The sequence below is a fragment of the Pogona vitticeps genome, chromosome 5, assembly GCF_051106095.1.
Source record: "Pogona vitticeps strain Pit_001003342236 chromosome 5, PviZW2.1, whole genome shotgun sequence".
NCBI lineage: Eukaryota > Metazoa > Chordata > Lepidosauria > Squamata > Agamidae > Pogona > Pogona vitticeps.
The window spans coordinates 152,734,599-152,752,247 of NC_135787.1; the positions used below are offsets into that span (position 1 = coordinate 152,734,599).

The window sequence follows — 17,649 nt, forward strand, 5'->3', positions numbered from 1 at the left end:
AAAACGGCATATGGGACCACATTGTTTGCATGAGCTGTGTGGCATTTATAGGTGCAAACCTGTTAAACTGGCTATCACAGAAGCACATGCTTCCAAGTTTCCTTCACCAATTTATCAAAGAGACACCTCTGTAACACTCATGTTTTGTTCAGCAAACATCTAAATGAGGGGTGGCCAATGTATGGACATGAATGACCAGCAGCCCCCAATCCTCCCTTTTTAAGCATCCCTTATGTCCTCTAGTACTTCAAATTTTTTTTTTGAAAAAAAAGTCATGATTTACTGCAAAATTGAGTTGCAAGCCACTAAATCGGTGGTTTCCTTCAATGACAGAGTGAACTGATATCGCTTGCAGTGTTGACTGGAAGAAGAAATTGTAACTATATTCCATTACAAGCCTCATCCCCTGGTATCTCTTCAAGCAGAATTAGTCAGTCACAATCAATCAATCAATTAATATCTTCTTTATTATTTAAAAAGCCAAACCACCTCTGCAACCTCTTGTTAGTTAAACAGCCCCTACTGTTTCTCCTTCCACCAGAATCGTTGCATGGTTCTGAAAGCCGATTTAGATTTATTCTATAATAAATTAAATCCAATCTTAAATTAATTTTGATTTGTCTTTTATTTAGTCCCAGTGCATTTTGAGGGGAAATTTTAAAAAATGAATCAAATAAAATCTATCTTTTCTATTAACAGCCGGATTGTTGATCTTAACATCCATGAATCTGAATATAATACACTATATCATATAAAAACATAACTATAAACATAGAAACATATTTCCACATGTAATAATGCCGTGAAAGGTTAAAGGCAACAGGAAAAGAGGAAGATCAAACATGAGATGCATTGATCCCCTAAAGGAAGCCATAGGCTTGGGTTTGCAAGAGCTGAGCAGGACTGTTGAGTTCAGCCCATTTTGCACATCACTTATTCATAGAGTCTCCATAAGTTCTGGTTGATTTGACAGCACATAACATATGAACATATATATTTATAAACATATATATATATATGTACAAATATAAAAAAAAATAAGTTATAATTAAAAACTACTTAAATTTACCAAGCTCCAATCATTCTGTGTGCAATTCTCAAGCAACTGCCAACTGGAAAAGTGGCCTCCAATCCATCAAATTTATCTATCCTTGACCTGAGGCATAAATTGGAAAAGCGTTTGCTTAAATCTGCCTGCTTGGGAGTCATACTTTCATATTTTCTCATTTTGGACAAAAATGTGTCCTTCCTTGAGATATTCTACTTCTGTTTGAGAGCAAAAAGATGCAACATTATATAGCACATACACACAGTAAACGTATTCTGCTTTAAGAACTTTGCATTTTATACAAAATACAGGTGGGTTTTGGGTGCAACATATAAGTTTTTGAATACCAAAAAACAAAACAAAACACTGCAAATATTTTCTCCAAGTAGTGCCAAAATGCACCCACATACAAAAGGTTTGTAATTTGAACTGAAAATAAAACTTTTGGAATTTTGGTTCCAACCCCCAAAATGAAATAAGGATTTATATCCCTACTTGGAAAACAAGACTACCCATTACTCTCTAATGCATGTACAGAGATGCTTAGCCTGTCATTATATTAGCAATGGCTGTTCTTTGCTTTTCTGTTATCTGTCGAGAGTAAATGATAATTACTTGTGTCAAACATGTATGCTGTCATCCAACCTGAGCTGTCCTGTGTCTCAACAAGAGTACAGTATAACTGGAGACAACTCTTGTGTTCTGGAAAGAATATTCTTGAGCAGAATAGCCTTGAAACCTGGCTGGCTAGTATTTTCAACAGAAGCATATAGCCTGGAAACATTTTGTTGCTGCTCCCCATCTTAATCCTTGAATCAAAGTAGGCAATATTGTACTTCACTTCTAGCCCAAGTGTATTTAAAAAGGTGATAAAAGCTGGAATGCACAGATAAATTTGCTGTTTTGCCTGCACTAGTCTTGCAAATAGTTGTTAAGAATATGACACAAGTCAGCACGACACTGGTAGAAGTTTAGAATGTTAAAGGACTATTGAAACTTTCATCTTACAACCCAATTATCCTACAATAGGCAAAGCAGCCCTCCACCCACCTGTGACTGGTTTTCTTTACTATTCAGTGCCATTCAGAGTACAATTCCAAGGTCATTGAATTAACTTTCCAATAATAAGATTTTAACTGCTACCTGGTTCCCTCACACCCTCAGTTTTTCATGGATCTACTCATTGCTAATAATAATTATAATCTATCAAGCCCATTCTGAAAAGGTAAAACTTTCCACAGTTTCCTAGGAAGTGAGTACTCAGAAGTGGTTTGCTGTTCCTTTCAGAAGAGGGTGCCTTGGGACTGGAAAGCTTGCCCAAAGCTACACAAGCTAGCTGCATGTATGTATTACAAGCATGCTACATATTACATGTAGCAGCAACCTCATGCGACAGGAAAGGTCCATGTGAAGCATTATAATTACACTTTTAAAAATGTGGAGTGTATTCTTCATTTGATGTATTTTAATTTAATGTTGAGTTATTTTTTATAACCCAGGCTGAGAGTATCCATTTGTAACACTTTTAATTATTTTCAGTGGATAGCTCAGTGGTTTGGGTATCTGGCTGCAGAGCCAGAGGTTGGGACTTCCATTTCCCCACTGTGCCTCCAGGAAGAATGGCCAACCTGTGTGGCCTTGGGCATTCTCCACAGTCCCAGGATGCACTGCAGAAGAGGGAAATGGAAAAACCACTTCTTGAATAACCAAGTTTTTAACTGGCTTTTAAAAACACCCAGCGAGGGTGCCAGCCGAATTTCTGTTGGGAGGGCATTCCACAGCCAAGGAGCCACCGCCGAGAAGGCCCGGTTTCTTGTTTTTTCCTTCCGGGCCTCTCTCGGCGTCAGACCCCTCAGCCGCCCCTGCTGGCTATGTCGGGTGATTCGGGTAGATCTGGGTGGGAGAAGACGATCTGCCAAATATTGAGGTCCCAAACCGTTTAGGGCTTTATAAGTGATCATTAGCACTTTGAAGTCAACGCGGAAACGGATGGGCAACCAGTGCAAAGCAGCCAGAGTGGGGGAGACATGCTGGTGTTTTCTCACACCACTAAGGAGCCTGGTTGCTGCATTCTGGACCATCTGAACTTTCCGCGTCAGCCTCAAAGGCAGCCCCATGTAGAGTGCATTACAATGGTCTAATCTCAAGATTACGAGCGCATGGACTAGAGTAGTGAGGGCCCCCCGATCAAGATATGGTTGCAGCTGGGCAATCTGCCATAGATGAAAATAGGCAGAGCGGACCACAGACGCCACCTGGGTTTCCATGGTAAGCGCCGGGTCCAGATGTATTCCCAAGCTGCGGACCTCACTCTTTGCGGCAAGGGTCGTCCCTCCAAAGGAGAGGGAGTCACCTATGCCGCTGACGGAAGGGCCGCCCACCCTCAAGACCTCAGTCTTGTCCGGGTTCAGCCTCAATCCATTTGACTGCATCCATTCCAGTATGGTGTCCAGGCAGCGCTGGAGGGACCGGACGGCATCCACTGAAGTTGGTGTAAAGGAGATGTAGAGCTGTGTATCATCAGCGTACTAGAAAACCTTGGAAACAGCTGATGTAAGTCAGAATTGACCTGAGGGCACTTCTACCTCCTCTTACTACTACTACTACTACTACTACTACTACTACTACTACTACTACTACTACTACTACTACTACTACTACTACTACTACTACTACCTCAATACAGGACTGAAACTCGCATCAACAGTGTCAATGCAGAAGAAAAGCCTTGGCTTTCTGGTATTTGTTTTATACCACCACCAGGTGATGATTTTTTTTTTTTGGTCTCTTTTCAATGCAGGCCCTGTTTCTACGGTCTCTGACACTGAATAGTTATCTGCCAGTCAGCACATCACATGGGCTGGGGTCATTTGATGGCATTTCCTTATGGGGTTTATTTGTTACTCCACCTCTCCAAATGCCATCAATGGGTAAAACAAGGAGGGAAGGGAGAAGAAAGATGGCATAGACAGGATGGAGGATATAGGCAAAAGAGGAGGGCCATCTGTGTTGGGCATGGGACATCTGGGAGAAATTCTAGATGGGAGTATAGACTGGTGGTAGGAAGACAACTCAGTGCATCTAGCAATAAATACCCTCCCTATACATGGACACTAATTCCATGATGATCACTTCAAATCTCCAGCAAAAAAAATATCCAATATAGTAGGTGTCTAGAAGCAAAGCCCCAGTAACTAAAGCATATTCTCAAAAAATATGCATGTATTTGGGAATAGCTCTTTGTCAAACTGATATATTTTGTCTAAACAAGGTTGTAGACTGCAATTGCTAAGCAGCATAGATGCAGAAAATGTGTCCTGTAGTTCTGTGATCACACAGCAGCAAGAGCAGGCAAACAATAGAAATTCAAAGACAATGATTATTATACATTTCCCCCTCTAGGCAAGTATGTACTTGTAAATCACAGAAGAAAAATGAGAGATTTAAAAAAAAGATTCTAAGAGGGCATCTTTGTGGGCAAGAGGAGTCTTTGTATCCATGGGGATTGGAAGATGGATTAATCGGTCTGTTTCCAGACAGCACTACTTCTGCATTTATTCACCTCTAGGTCTGCTTTGTCTTGCTTCTCAACAACTCATGAATGTTTTCTTTTGAAATCATCATGAAAATGCATATCTAAACATATTTGAGCATATTTCCCCTGAAAATAGGGATTTCTCAGTATACTTTATATCAAAATATGCTGTTCTGAATGGCTTTTTAATACAGAGAGTTACAAATCAGTACATGTTTGCATTACATTGCAGCACATACAAGAGACTAACATCTTCGCTGGAATGAAGGATTACTCAAGGTACTTCAATATCCAGTGGTTAAAATAAAGAAAGCCAGAACTGTAAGTTAGAAAGACCTGAGCAATGTTGTTAATAACAGCCATTCTGAAGGTCAGTAATTCACACCGTAGATCCACCATCATTTGGAGGCAATATCAATATGAGTGTCTCTTGTCTATAGTTTTGTTTACAAACACTAATACATATATTGGAAATAAATGTGCCAGTAACGTGTGTGTGTGTGTGTGTGTGTGTGTGTGTGTGTGTGTGTGTGTGTGTGTGTGTGTGTGTGTGTGTGTGTGTGTGTAAAAGTTGGCACACATGAATAATAGCTGCATCTGCAATAATAAGTAAATCAGCAAGAGAAAAAAATAGCAACATATTATATTGCATTATGTATAAAGCTGGTGACTTTTTGTACAACACACAGTGACATTTTTAAATAGCAGGGATTTCATTTTGTAAAGTTACAGTACTCTGCTTTTAAAGTATGGGTGTGTATATATACCCTTTGTGGAAATAGTCAAGCAAAGGACGGTCAGGCATCTGTCAGGAAATAGCTTATGCACAGGATGTCCTGCTTTAGGGCAGGAACCAGAGCCAGATGACTCAGTTCCCCCTGCAGTGCTACAATTCTTTATGGCTATACAGTATGGATCAGGAGGGACTAAATGAAACCTTTCTTAGTCTAAACTCCTTTCTATTACTATATGCATTCTAAGTTTCACAAACACACGCCAAGGACAAAGTTTAAGGTGCTTCAGTATATGTCAGTATTAAGGAGTTTCCCTCTGGTGACAAACTACTATTTTAAAACAAGTGTAGGAATCCTTTGTGTCAACCTATAGCTGAAATACATTTTGTATGTGCAGCTGACAATGCAAAAGCAAGAGAAAAAAATCCTAAATGTATCAAACGATGTCTATGCATGCATATTTAAAGAGAAAATACCTATAGAAATCTGCATTGGAATATGAATTTAATGAATGTGATTTTTTAAAATGGTGGATTGTTTTAAAAGTTTACAAGGACGTCACAAACAACCCACCAAGTGATGCGCATATAGGAAAGCAGTACACTCCAGGAACAGACTATCCCACCCAATCTTAAACACAGCCAGACACTCCAGATCGAGGATGACACAGACTTCTCAGCCTAAGGAGATAAAGTAGTAAATTTGAACAGAAGCTCAGCAGTCAATGTAGACATCCATGAATAGCTACTGAAAGGGGGGGGGGGGCTCTGCAAGAAGAGATTGTACTTTAATAACCTGGCAGTGTTCCATGTTTTGATCTGCTTTCCAGAATGGGTATCATCCCATGCCCCAAGGTGCTAAACAATAATTAATTTTAAACTGAAATTCGGTACAGAACAAGACGAATCATTGGTCTGGCTCCAAGTCTAAAATGAAATCTAAATGGCTAACCATTTACAGATAATATTCCTCCTTTGATCCTGTGGGTCTTACAGAACAGTTCTGCAGTTCTACTACACTGGGCAGTAGAACTATAGAACGTCAAGGCTAATGACAGTCTAACCAGCAGTATGTCACAGCGAATGCTGATCTAAGATAACTGTGCTCTTATGCTTTATAAAAAGTACTCAATAACACAAAAAATACTTTTTTAAACCCCCAAGCTTGTGCTACAACCTTCAGAGACATGATCAAGCATCTCTGACAATTCAACCACCACAGTATCTGGGGATTCCTTTTTCCAAAAATGCTTCTTGATAAATGCTGCACAGCTCCTGATGATCACTACTGAACTAGATGGGATTATGATCTGATTTAGGATAAATCTATTTGTGACCTTCTCTCTTTTCAATAGCCAGTTATGATACTGCGCATTAATGATAAACTCACACTATCGAAATAGGTAAGAAAACAATGAACACCCAGTAACAGCAGGAATGATGAATGTCATCTTCCCATTCAGTTTCCATCCCTTCCACACAAAACTCACAGAGCAGCTCTTGTTAAGTGACAATAGTTATATTTTATGTCCATGGCTTCGCACGGCCTTGCGCTCTGTAGATTTTCATGGAAATTTAACTGTGGTCCTCCACACAATCTGGTTGGCAACTGAAAGAACTTGGGAGTTGCTGTCCAAAACAATCTGGTGGGCCACAGTTGCCTAGATGAGGTTTCTTAGAAAAAGAGGTTTGTGTTGATATGCTATTAATTACACTCATATACACACACAGTGTTCAGAATAGTGAATGTGGCACACATACTGTATGTATGGTAGCTGTAGGAAAGTAGCATGTCTTTTTTCAAGAGCTAGTGAAGGAAACCACACGGCAAAGCAACAACAGTAAGGCTTAGGAGGTAAAACCAGGAGTTATCTAGTGCCTCAGTGGGAAAGAGGCAAAGAAAAGAAAAATAGGAGGCTGTTATCTCTTTGCTAGAGAAGCAAAAATAAATGAGTGAGGTCATCGAGAGAGAGGTGGGATATAAATGAAGTGAAGTTAATAAATACATAACTATCCGAACCTTAATCGAATGAAAGGACACAGTCGTGTTTATGAGTACTCATCTCTAACCCAGCCTGTGCAACACAGTACTGTATAGGCCTGTGCTGTTTCTCACTCCGTATATGAACTATCATTTATATTCATTTGGCTTTCTTTACCATTTCTTTCATCTGAAGCAAACTATTAATTCCAAAGTTATCAAGCAGTACCATGCAACCACAATATCCAAAACATCTGTTCTTTGTCATCTCACAGATGAGAAGATTAAAGATAATAAAGTCTAATATCATGTGGTCCTTTCAGGCAAATTACATCATAATTCTTTAATTATAGCTAATCCTGGTAATACTCAGCAAAGATGTCCTGAACTCAGCTTCTGCTTGTCAGTAACTACTTAATACCACAGACTTGTTTTTTTGTTTCTCTGTCCAAAAATTGAGCTTATATAATAATGATGATCAAGGAATTGCCAAGGGACATACACTGACATTAAGAAGTGTAAGAGAGAAGCCATGCCTTTACCACCTGTGGAGACACTGTGGATAGTGTCAGACTTGAACTCCAATCAGTCCTACCTAGCATAGCCATTAGTGGGCGTGGTGTCCACCCTCGTGCCCCTTTGCTTGACCTTCAAGCCCCAGAGCACACAAAGGCGAACACTCTCTTCTTTTACACTTGCTGCCACCAGGTGATCTCTAAATCACCATTACTTCAGAAAGATTCAGGTCCACACTTCAAGTTCTTTTAAATAAAACTTTGGTTTATAGATTACAGAGATTCATAAATCTCTTCAATAGCTAATCACCTTAAATTTCCCAAACTACACACTCTATTACTCTGTCTGGCTTTTCTCTCCTGCCTGACTCTTACATTTCTCTAACTCTCTCAATCTGACTTAATCTGCTCTTGACTCTCTGACTCCGCCTCTTATAACATCTCTCTCGGCTCCACCTCACAGCAATATGAATATTCATAAACCATTACATAATACAACAAGAGCCATAGATCTAATAAATGGAGAACGCTACAGTGGGGAAGACTGGAAGTTGCAGTCCAATTATCATCCTGCCATTATGCCGACTGCTGCTCTCCTTGGTCAGGAATGCAATACAATAGAGCTCTCACAGGACCATACCATTTCAAAACACATTCTGGAATAGCCTTGTTCAAGTGTTCATCTTGAAAGCAGGGAGGTTTCAAAGAGTGATAGTGATAGTGACAAATATATAAACTGCACTTCATACAGACCTTGACATTCTCAACATGAAAATCCCCATAGTCATCCAAAAATGTATTCAGACTGAATACCTGAAAGAAGCTTATGTTACCAGGATAAAACGGTTATCTTTAGCCTCATCACAAGACAGAAGAACAGGTTATGTATGTATTGGTACAGAAACAGAAGTTAATGTGTGCCTGGGATCCATATGTCTATCCTCAGCTTTGGAACATGTGAAATCATATTGGAGGGGCTTGTCACCACAAGCGGTCAAAACAAACCAGGCATTAGAAAATGCCACTATAATCACAGCACCTGCAACTTCTAGACAAGTTTCGGATCTCAATGTCATTTTTATTTTTTAAGGTTTTTTTTCAGACAGTGTAGTGACTGTTTAAAGCAAAGTTTCAAAGATGAGATCACGATTATTTGCCATCTACAAAAATCAAAAGCATACTCAGTTCTGCCTTTCCTTTGGAGTTTCCCCTTTTTTGTGCATTTCAAACAGTAAATAAATATGGATTTATGAAAGTCCCTAAGGCACAGCTCTTCAAGTTCTGACTACATTTCATTTGAAACTCAAAGCTGTTCAAGCTCCATTTTTTGGAACTTGCCTGATGAAGCTTAGATATTTGGGTTTTTTTGTTGTTGTTGTATGTTCAAATACTATTATGTGCTAGAATAAAAAACTAATAAAATAAACAAAAATCTAATAGAATTTTAAGTAAACCTGTATTTACTGTATATCTTGCTTTTACAGGGAGCATAAAAATCCCCCATTACAACGACTTCCCAAGATGCCTTCAGCCTCCTGCCAGCAATTTCTGCTGATCTATTGCTAAGAAGATTGTGGCGAATTCAATAAACTCCTTTTGAGCAACTTATAGCAGAGTTGGAAAATGAATGAAACCATTCTGAACATCTCCTCTAGCTACCCAGACAAAACTGTTGTTCTGTAGCTTTGACTACTCTGTGATGAATTCAAGGCCAATAACAAGGTCTAGCAGCCTAAATGTTAAAAGTTGCAATGTCTAAATTTGTCTCAAATCCTAAGATCTTCAGGGGGAACCTTTCTCTGTATCTCACTGCCCCCAGAGGCATATTTTGTGAGAATGTGGGAGAGAGGTTTATGTGTAGCTGCTCCCTGGTTGTGGAATAACAGCCCTCCACAGACTAGGTTGGCCCCATCCCTTATGTTCATCTGCAATAAAGAAATATGTTTCTTTTAAAACAACAACAGGCTTTTAACAACTATGATGGACATTAAAGCTAGATTCACCCTAAGATTTTCATTATTGTGTTTGTGGGTGTGTTTTTAAGGTTCTTCCATTTTTAGATGACTATTTTTAAACTATCACATGTTTACTTGTTTTTTTAATTGAATAAGGCATTGTGTTTTTAATTGAATAAGGCATTGTGTTTTACTAGTATTTTAATTATTGTGAGCTGCCCTGACTGCCATTATGGAAGAAAGACAGCACAGAAATGGCGAAAACAAAACAAAACACAATACAGTACAGCAAAATAAAATTCCAGCCCAGGCAAAAAAAGGGTAGCTTCAAACTTCCAGAGGACATAGTTTGGTGTCTGATGGGGAAGAGTAATTCCCTTGGAAACATCTGGCCAAGAAATAATGTAATCAGAAATGTGCATAAAACCAAATCAGGTCTGGTTACTTGAACACATGAGATATAGCCCCAAATACTTCACAGTATTTGCCTTGCAGTCAAGCTTGAACAAACGGTCCAGCACATGGAACCAGCAAGCCTGAACAAGACATCGACCTTTAGTGAAGTTTGTTCCACTTTAGATTTACTATACTGGCAAGTCAATTTTGAGAATTGGATATGCTTGCGCTTTTAAATTTACTCAGCAAAATACAGGAGCTCAAGCAAACCCATTCTGGAGAAGGCACAAAAATGACATATTTAGGAGAAAAATTAGTCACCTATATGCTCACCTATAATAGGACAAGTGAGTCACAAAATGAGTGAGAAATGGCATTGCCACATATTTTGCCAAGGATATTAAAAAGTATTACATGATAACAAAATTCCCCTTATTACCTTTGGCTGAAATGGTGGTGAATGTAGCAGGGAGAAGAGCTGCATCGTTGATACCCATTCAGGTTTTAAAGCACAGATGGTCAAAGTCTGATCCATGGCAACATGCACCTTCAATAGCACCAGTCCCTGGTGTAGCCCCAGCACACACACGTGCGCGTGCACACCCACCCACCCACTCTAATTTTTCTCACTACTAACAATGGGGAAAAAAGGACTTCCTTGAGCCATCATAGGCATCCTTCAGTCTCGAGAGACTATGGTAACATGCTCTGAATCGAGGAGTGTCCTCTCCAGAGCATGAAGCCCGGGTAAGGTAATATGGAGGATAGGCTGTTACCCAAGCAGCAAATCCCCCCTCTCCACATTGCTGAAATAGTCCAATGGAAAGGCAAGAGCCAATACAACTGGTTCCAGCAATGTTGCAGGAGTTGGCAGAACGACACATGCTGCCTTCGGGACTCCAGCTCCGGATTTTGCCTCGAGGTTAACTCCTGAAGCCTTTTCCATGAGTGGATATAGCCACAAGGCAGTGGAGGTTTGAAATTGGAGTTTTCCTTCTCCTAGATGGGCTGCCTTCCATGGCTGACGAGCCCCACCTACCAGGCCTGCTCTTTAATAGTGCAAAAGTATGATCTGATCCTTAAAAACTTTCCTGACTCCCCGGCTTATGCAAATCTCATTGCCTTTCCTATTTACCATATTAAGGCCAGATATAAAATTTGAGAATTTCGCATGCCGTTAGGCGCGCGGTCCTGGAACACGCTCTTTTAAATCAGGAAGTCCCACCCCTAGGCCCCACCCCCTTCCTTTGAGCCAAGGAAGGCCAAAAACATAGTGAAATTATCCCTCACACTTCCTAGAGGGTGTGGAGTTAAATGAAATAAATGTTGCTCCTCCCTCTCCTTCAATAGGAGTGATTCTCCTGCCCCCATACTCCAGTTTTTGGTAAAATGTGCCAAGAGTTCAAAGGCAGCTTCCTGCTAAACACACTGTTATTCATTTTTACACATGCAAGAGAGTACTCAGAAGTAGTTTTTTCTGACATTGCCCTGGGACTGAGCAACTTGCCAAAGACCACATAGGCTGACCATCTGGAAAACCCTTAAAAAGGTCACCATGAAACACAATGGACTTGAGAGCATTTGATCATCATCGACAACACTTTAGTTACAGTCTTATTATTCCACTATCAAACACCATGTTAATTTTTATTACAGGATTTTAAAGGTTTTTTTTAGAGTAGTTACTTATATTTTCAATCTAGTTCATGAAGTTTTCATGGTTATATTCCTTAAACATTTAAGTTTTTATAGTTGCATTTTTTGGATACTCAAGACGTAATTCAATAAATAAAACCATTATAACACATTTACATCTGCTTGCATGTGCCTATTCAATAAAAAATGAGAAAAGTAGAGATTTTCTTGGACATTTGGTTTATTTGTGTTGCATGGGGCAAAGAAGTTAAAGGTTCTTCAGAAGGAGGGAGTAAATTGTACAAGGTGTAAAATATTCCTTTGGATCAAACCTTTTGGGATAAATGCTAGGAGTGACTAACACAAGCTTCCGATTTTCCCTAGACATTTATAAACTTCTGTAGAGCTGTTCAGCTATCAGACTCCCTGACCTGACATCAGTATAGGACATGGAAAGATCATATTTGTGCTCAGTGCATTGGGTTAAAAATCTGCAGATAAGCAGGCTCAGAACAATCTTAGAAAAAATTAATGGTAGTCTTGCTATGAGTATCTTATAGTGTCTGTTGAGGAAAAATTGGGATATTTATTCTTTATAATAGTGCTCTCTACAGATCATGATATGTAATGCTAAGTATGAATACAACTCTTGTTGTTATGGAAAGTAGCAAGAATTCTATGCTAAGTATTTAAAACAAGAATGTCTAGATAATACACAAAACTAAAAGACTCTCCGAAAAGAAGAACCACAAAAATGTCTCAATCAATAGTTCTGATTAGTCTTAAATTATACACATTTGATACTAAGGGAAAAAGCAAAACATTTGGTGTTTGTTTTACATGGCCAGTTTCTATTGGTCTAGGCCATGGATGGGCAATATTCAATGAGTTAAGGGCAATTTCCCTCCTCCAGGACCCAAGAACTGCCACACCAGCTCCTGAGGTGAGCAAAAAGTATAAAATAGAACATGTTTCTGAAAGTGCAGTTGCTGTCTTCTTCCTGTGGGTTTGAGGGTGGACTGTGGGTTTTTCAATCTGTGCTTTTTAAGCTTTTACATGATCAGAGTCTTCAGGTGCACAATGAAAATAAAGCCAGACACATCCAACTTTTATTTCTGTATTGGGAGTCCTAACAGCATTCAACTCTAGATAATGCAGACCCACATTACACAGACTAGCAAACGACTGACAACTTTAATTTTGAAAATCATTGGAAAGCAATTACATACCTTGCACATATTCCAATATACTGGTTTTACTGTGCATTACAAATACTATTAGTAGTCAAACTAGATAATAGGCTTAGCCCATATTTGGAAGGGCTCATTCAATTAGTAAAAGATACCTACTTCTCACAGCATGTGATTTTCCTCAGCTTTTTATCTTTTATTTAACATGCTTTGTTTTGTGATTGGTCACTCAAGAGTAAACATGGGCTTAAACTTCATGTCTGATTGTTGAGGCATATGTTTCTTGAGGAAAGCCCATCATGCATTCTTCTAGATGTCTAGTTTAACCTTAATCTTATCTATTTTTTTTAAAAAAAAAACAGTTATTTTGCTTTACTTTCAGCAAACTAAGAGTATCAGACAAGATCAGAGTACATGTAAAGGAGTCTGGGAAGAATCTTTCCAAGAAGTCTAAGGGCAGCAGCAGAATAATGATCAACAACAAAACAAATGTCTTCCAAAATCTTTCCGAAGGGCGGAGGGAGGGCTTAACAAAGAGAGATCAAAATACAGTGGTGCCTCGCTTAACGAGCGCACCGTTTAATGACGAATCCACATAGCGATGCGGATTTTGCTATCGTTTTAATGATCACATTGCGATGTTTTATATGGCTAAATATCACATTGTGATGATCGGTAAGCATTTCGGGCAGCGAAAATGGCGGCCGGATGGAGGATTCCCCGCATAGTGGTGAGCTTTCCCCCAATAGGAATGCATTAAACGGAGTTTAATGCATTCCTATGGGTTCCCCTCCCGCATAGCGACAAATCCGGATAGTGACGTTAATCCTGGAACAGATTAATGTCGCTATGCGGGGCACCACTGTACAACTCTGTTCTGTGTTCTCATATTACATATTCATAAGTACACCACTCTCCTGTTTGACTCATTTTATTTTCCCTGTACAAAAAGATAACATGCTAATATAAGCCTTGTATGAGCCATTAACCTGGAACAATGGCACAGGGTTTCCAGGAAATCTTTTATGAAGAAAACTACTGCAGACAGGTATGTAGACTTACTGTTTTTGTGGATTCAACATCCAGGTCAACAGCATTTTCTCTTCTTCACCCCTCTTGTGCTTATTCACTTGTGGTCTTCCAGATGTTGTTGGCCTATATGTCCTATCAGTCTTAGTTTCCACAGCCAATGGTGAGGATCTAGGACTGCTGCACTTCCAGAAACAACACAATGGATCACTATCATCCTAGAGGGCACATTTTATAGACAACTAGGCCTGAAAATGGAAAACTCATAATAAAAGAGGATCAAAAGAAGAAAAATGTAAACTAGAAGAGGGACAATCAGAAAAGAACTTGGAAGTAACTGATTGTGTGACTAGTTTCTTATAATTAGTTTTCTTTCCTAAGAATTAGCATATAAATTATACTACTTAATTGTGTACATGTAATTTCTGGGTTATAGTTACAGTTAGGTAACAGTAAAGGTTTCCCTTGACATTTAGTCCAGTCGTGTCTGACTCTAGGGGGCAGTGCTCATCCCCATTTTAGCCATAGACCCAGTGTTTGTCTGTAGACAGTTTCCGTGGTCATGTTGCCAGCATGACTAGACAGGGAATGCCGTTACCTTCCCACCCTGGTGGTACCTATTTATCTACTTGCATTTTTACATGCTTTCGAACTGCTAGGTTGGCGGGAGCTGGGACAAGCGACAGAAGCTCACTCCGTCGCGTGGATTTGATCTTACGGCTGCTGGTCTTCTGAACTTGCAGCACAGAGGCTTCTGCAGTTTAACCTGCACCGCCACCACATCCCATAGTTATAGTTAGACTTTGCTAAATGGTGAATGGATAAAGTCACAGAATTCATTAGTGGGCTCATAATGTACCTCATACAGCTCTACACAGTCTATCGGGTGCACTGAGTTGATGAAGAAGAAAGGAAGAAGTGTGTCTTTTTCAACACCTCAGTGACTTGTAACATTATGATTTTTTTAAAAAGATAAGTTACTAAAATTAACTATTTCAGTTACTTCTAACAAACCGAGAAAGTAGATAGTTGCTTCATTTAAAAATATCACTATAATGACAGATAACTGTATTTGGACCTTGTAGCTATAATTGAAACTAATTACTCATTAAAGTCATTTCCCTCATTCTCGGGAACAGTGGTCAGGAGAAGAGAGAGTAGCAAAAAGAGAGTGGGGATAGCATGAAGGAGACTAATGCAAGGATGAAAAAAGGACTTCAAGGCAATAGAACACAGGAGAAATATTATGTTCTCATTGCCCATCCATCTACACAGCCAAGGCTCCGTACATTTTCACAATTTGGTAACATCTTATTTGAAAACAATAATCATGTGCTATCAATCAGTTCTGACTTATTGAAAGGGAGGGATAACACTGGGTTTCTGTCACAGAATTATATGTCTATCTTCATAATAGATTCTCAGGACTTGGGTAAATTTTTGATGCAGTAAAATGTTTTCTGAATTATTATTGGTTTTCTCCCTTGTAGGAAAGATTATAACAAAGAAACTAGTGTGCATAAATACACCTGTTCATACTCCAGCCTCATCTCCACCCTAGCAAAACTTGGCTGCCCTCCAGTCACCCCGAATCAATTAAATTATGTAGGAATGTCTTCTATCAAAGGTGAGGAAAGTAAATGGATAGGCTTGTGCATAATTTATCTTGAAAGTGACCCAATGGTCCTTCTAGCTGCTTGTAAGTAAAACTAACCAAACCAGTCTTTCCATTGAAAGCCGCCTGTAAAAAGAAAAATAAAAAGAAAGAAAATCTTGCTCATTCATCTTACATTTGTTGGCATCTTATATCTTAGGGTTCAAGCTTGAGGCTTTTGAGAAACTCCAGCATTCATTCTTCCTCTGGCTTCTTGACATCATGGCCCCTTCGTCTCTCAGGCAGCTACACCTGGAGCATAGAGCAGGCCACAGTAACATACACATCTATCCCTGTTTCCCAGAATCCCTCCTTTCTGTCTGCTGTCAAGTAGTCTCCCCATCATTTCCTCTTAATTGAAAAGGGAGTGACAGTCATTACCAAGGCAAAGCACATCACCTTTGCACAAGAGGGAGGCTTCAGAGCCTTGAGAAAACCCCAGGATTTGCAGATGTACAAAGTCGAGGAGGAGGCTAAAGGGGAAGAGAAGACTGACTGTTTGGGGGATGGCGCACGAAAAATGCGTGGAAGGCAGGAAAGAATGGAGTCTAAAAAGTTTTCCAGGTGAAAGACAGGACTGGGAACACTGAACAGAAGCACTCCACACTGCAATTCCTTTATTAATTACAGTATTGTCTTTATTTATTTATTTAAAATATTTGTATCCCGCCTTTCTCCTTAAAAGGGACTCAAATAGGTCTCCTCTTTCTCTTGCTGTGTTAGAAAAAAGAAGATTTTGGCCCTTTAATTAGTGACATTTACTTTTCATCACCTGCCTTTGGCCTCCAGATTTTTTTAAGGCAAAGGTTTATTCCTCTCCTTCCACCACGAAGCCCAAGGAAACATACATCCCACACAAGTCTCACCAGCAGTAATTTGGATTAAGAATATGTGACAACACTAAATTTATGGTATGAGAGGAGATCTGAAAGGGATCATATGCATTACACCAATGGCTCTCAACCTCTTGTCCATCAGAGGTATGTTGGACTAATGCTCAGAAAGTTGAATGAGCATGGTCAAAAGTCCAGGTCAGATTCTGAGAGTTGAAGTTCACAATATCTAGCAAGCCAAATGATGAAAATACTTTCACTATACCTCTGAGGGTAGGGATTTAATGAACTAAGAAAGAAGAATGTATCTTAACAGTAGCAGATGCATATGTACACACTGAAATGCCAATGACTGCTGCTTCAACCACCTATCAACGCAACAGGCTGTTGCTCTAATTATTGTAGTAGCTGTTGCTAACTTGATTTGTCTCCTGCCTTTTCCCCAGAAACTGGGACCCAAGACAGCTTAAAGAATATGTTTTTTTTTAAATGACAATTTTCAAAGTACATTATAATGATGAAAATATAGATCACTTGTCATATTAAAACAGAATAGTGAAAAATATTTTTAAACCATCCAATTAAAAATAATAAGTGCAGTTAACAACAGAAAAGCAACACACTTCCTGAAAAGCCTATCTTTAGCTGTTGAAGGCCTGCCTACACTGGTATAAAGCCCTAAACAGCTTAAGTCCAAGCTATCTTAAGGATCATGTCTCCCTTTCTCTTCAGGCAAGCTTTCCTTCAGTGACTGGCTTTCTGAGTGGGGTTATTAAATAGACTGTTGTGCCTTACTGTGTTTTTGGTGTTGTTTTTGTTTATTGTGTTATAGCGTGCTGTTTGACTCTTTTTAGTATTTGTATACTTACAGTTTTCAGTTTAAACATAAAATGTGTTTTAATGATGTAAGCTGCCTGGGGTCCTCTAAAGAGAAAGGTAGGGTCAAAATATTTTAAATAAGTAATAAAGAATAATAAATAGTATCTTCTATGTTGGCAGGACATTGGTGGCCATCCTAGCCTCTCTTGGTAGGGATTTCCATATACTAATAATGACCACTGAAAAGGCCCTGTCCCTTCATCCTTATCAAACATATGTCTCCTCTAGATCTGAAAGCCCAGGCAGGTTTGCATGGAAATATGTGG

The 17,649-nt window shown here is 39.3% G+C and overlaps 1 protein-coding gene across 2 annotated transcripts in view; it reads right to left on the reverse strand.

The window, feature by feature from the left end:
* RASSF9 (Ras association domain family member 9) overlaps positions 1-17,649 on the reverse strand; it is a 40,930-nt gene that overhangs the window by 5,920 nt on the left and 17,361 nt on the right. The window lies entirely within an intron of this gene.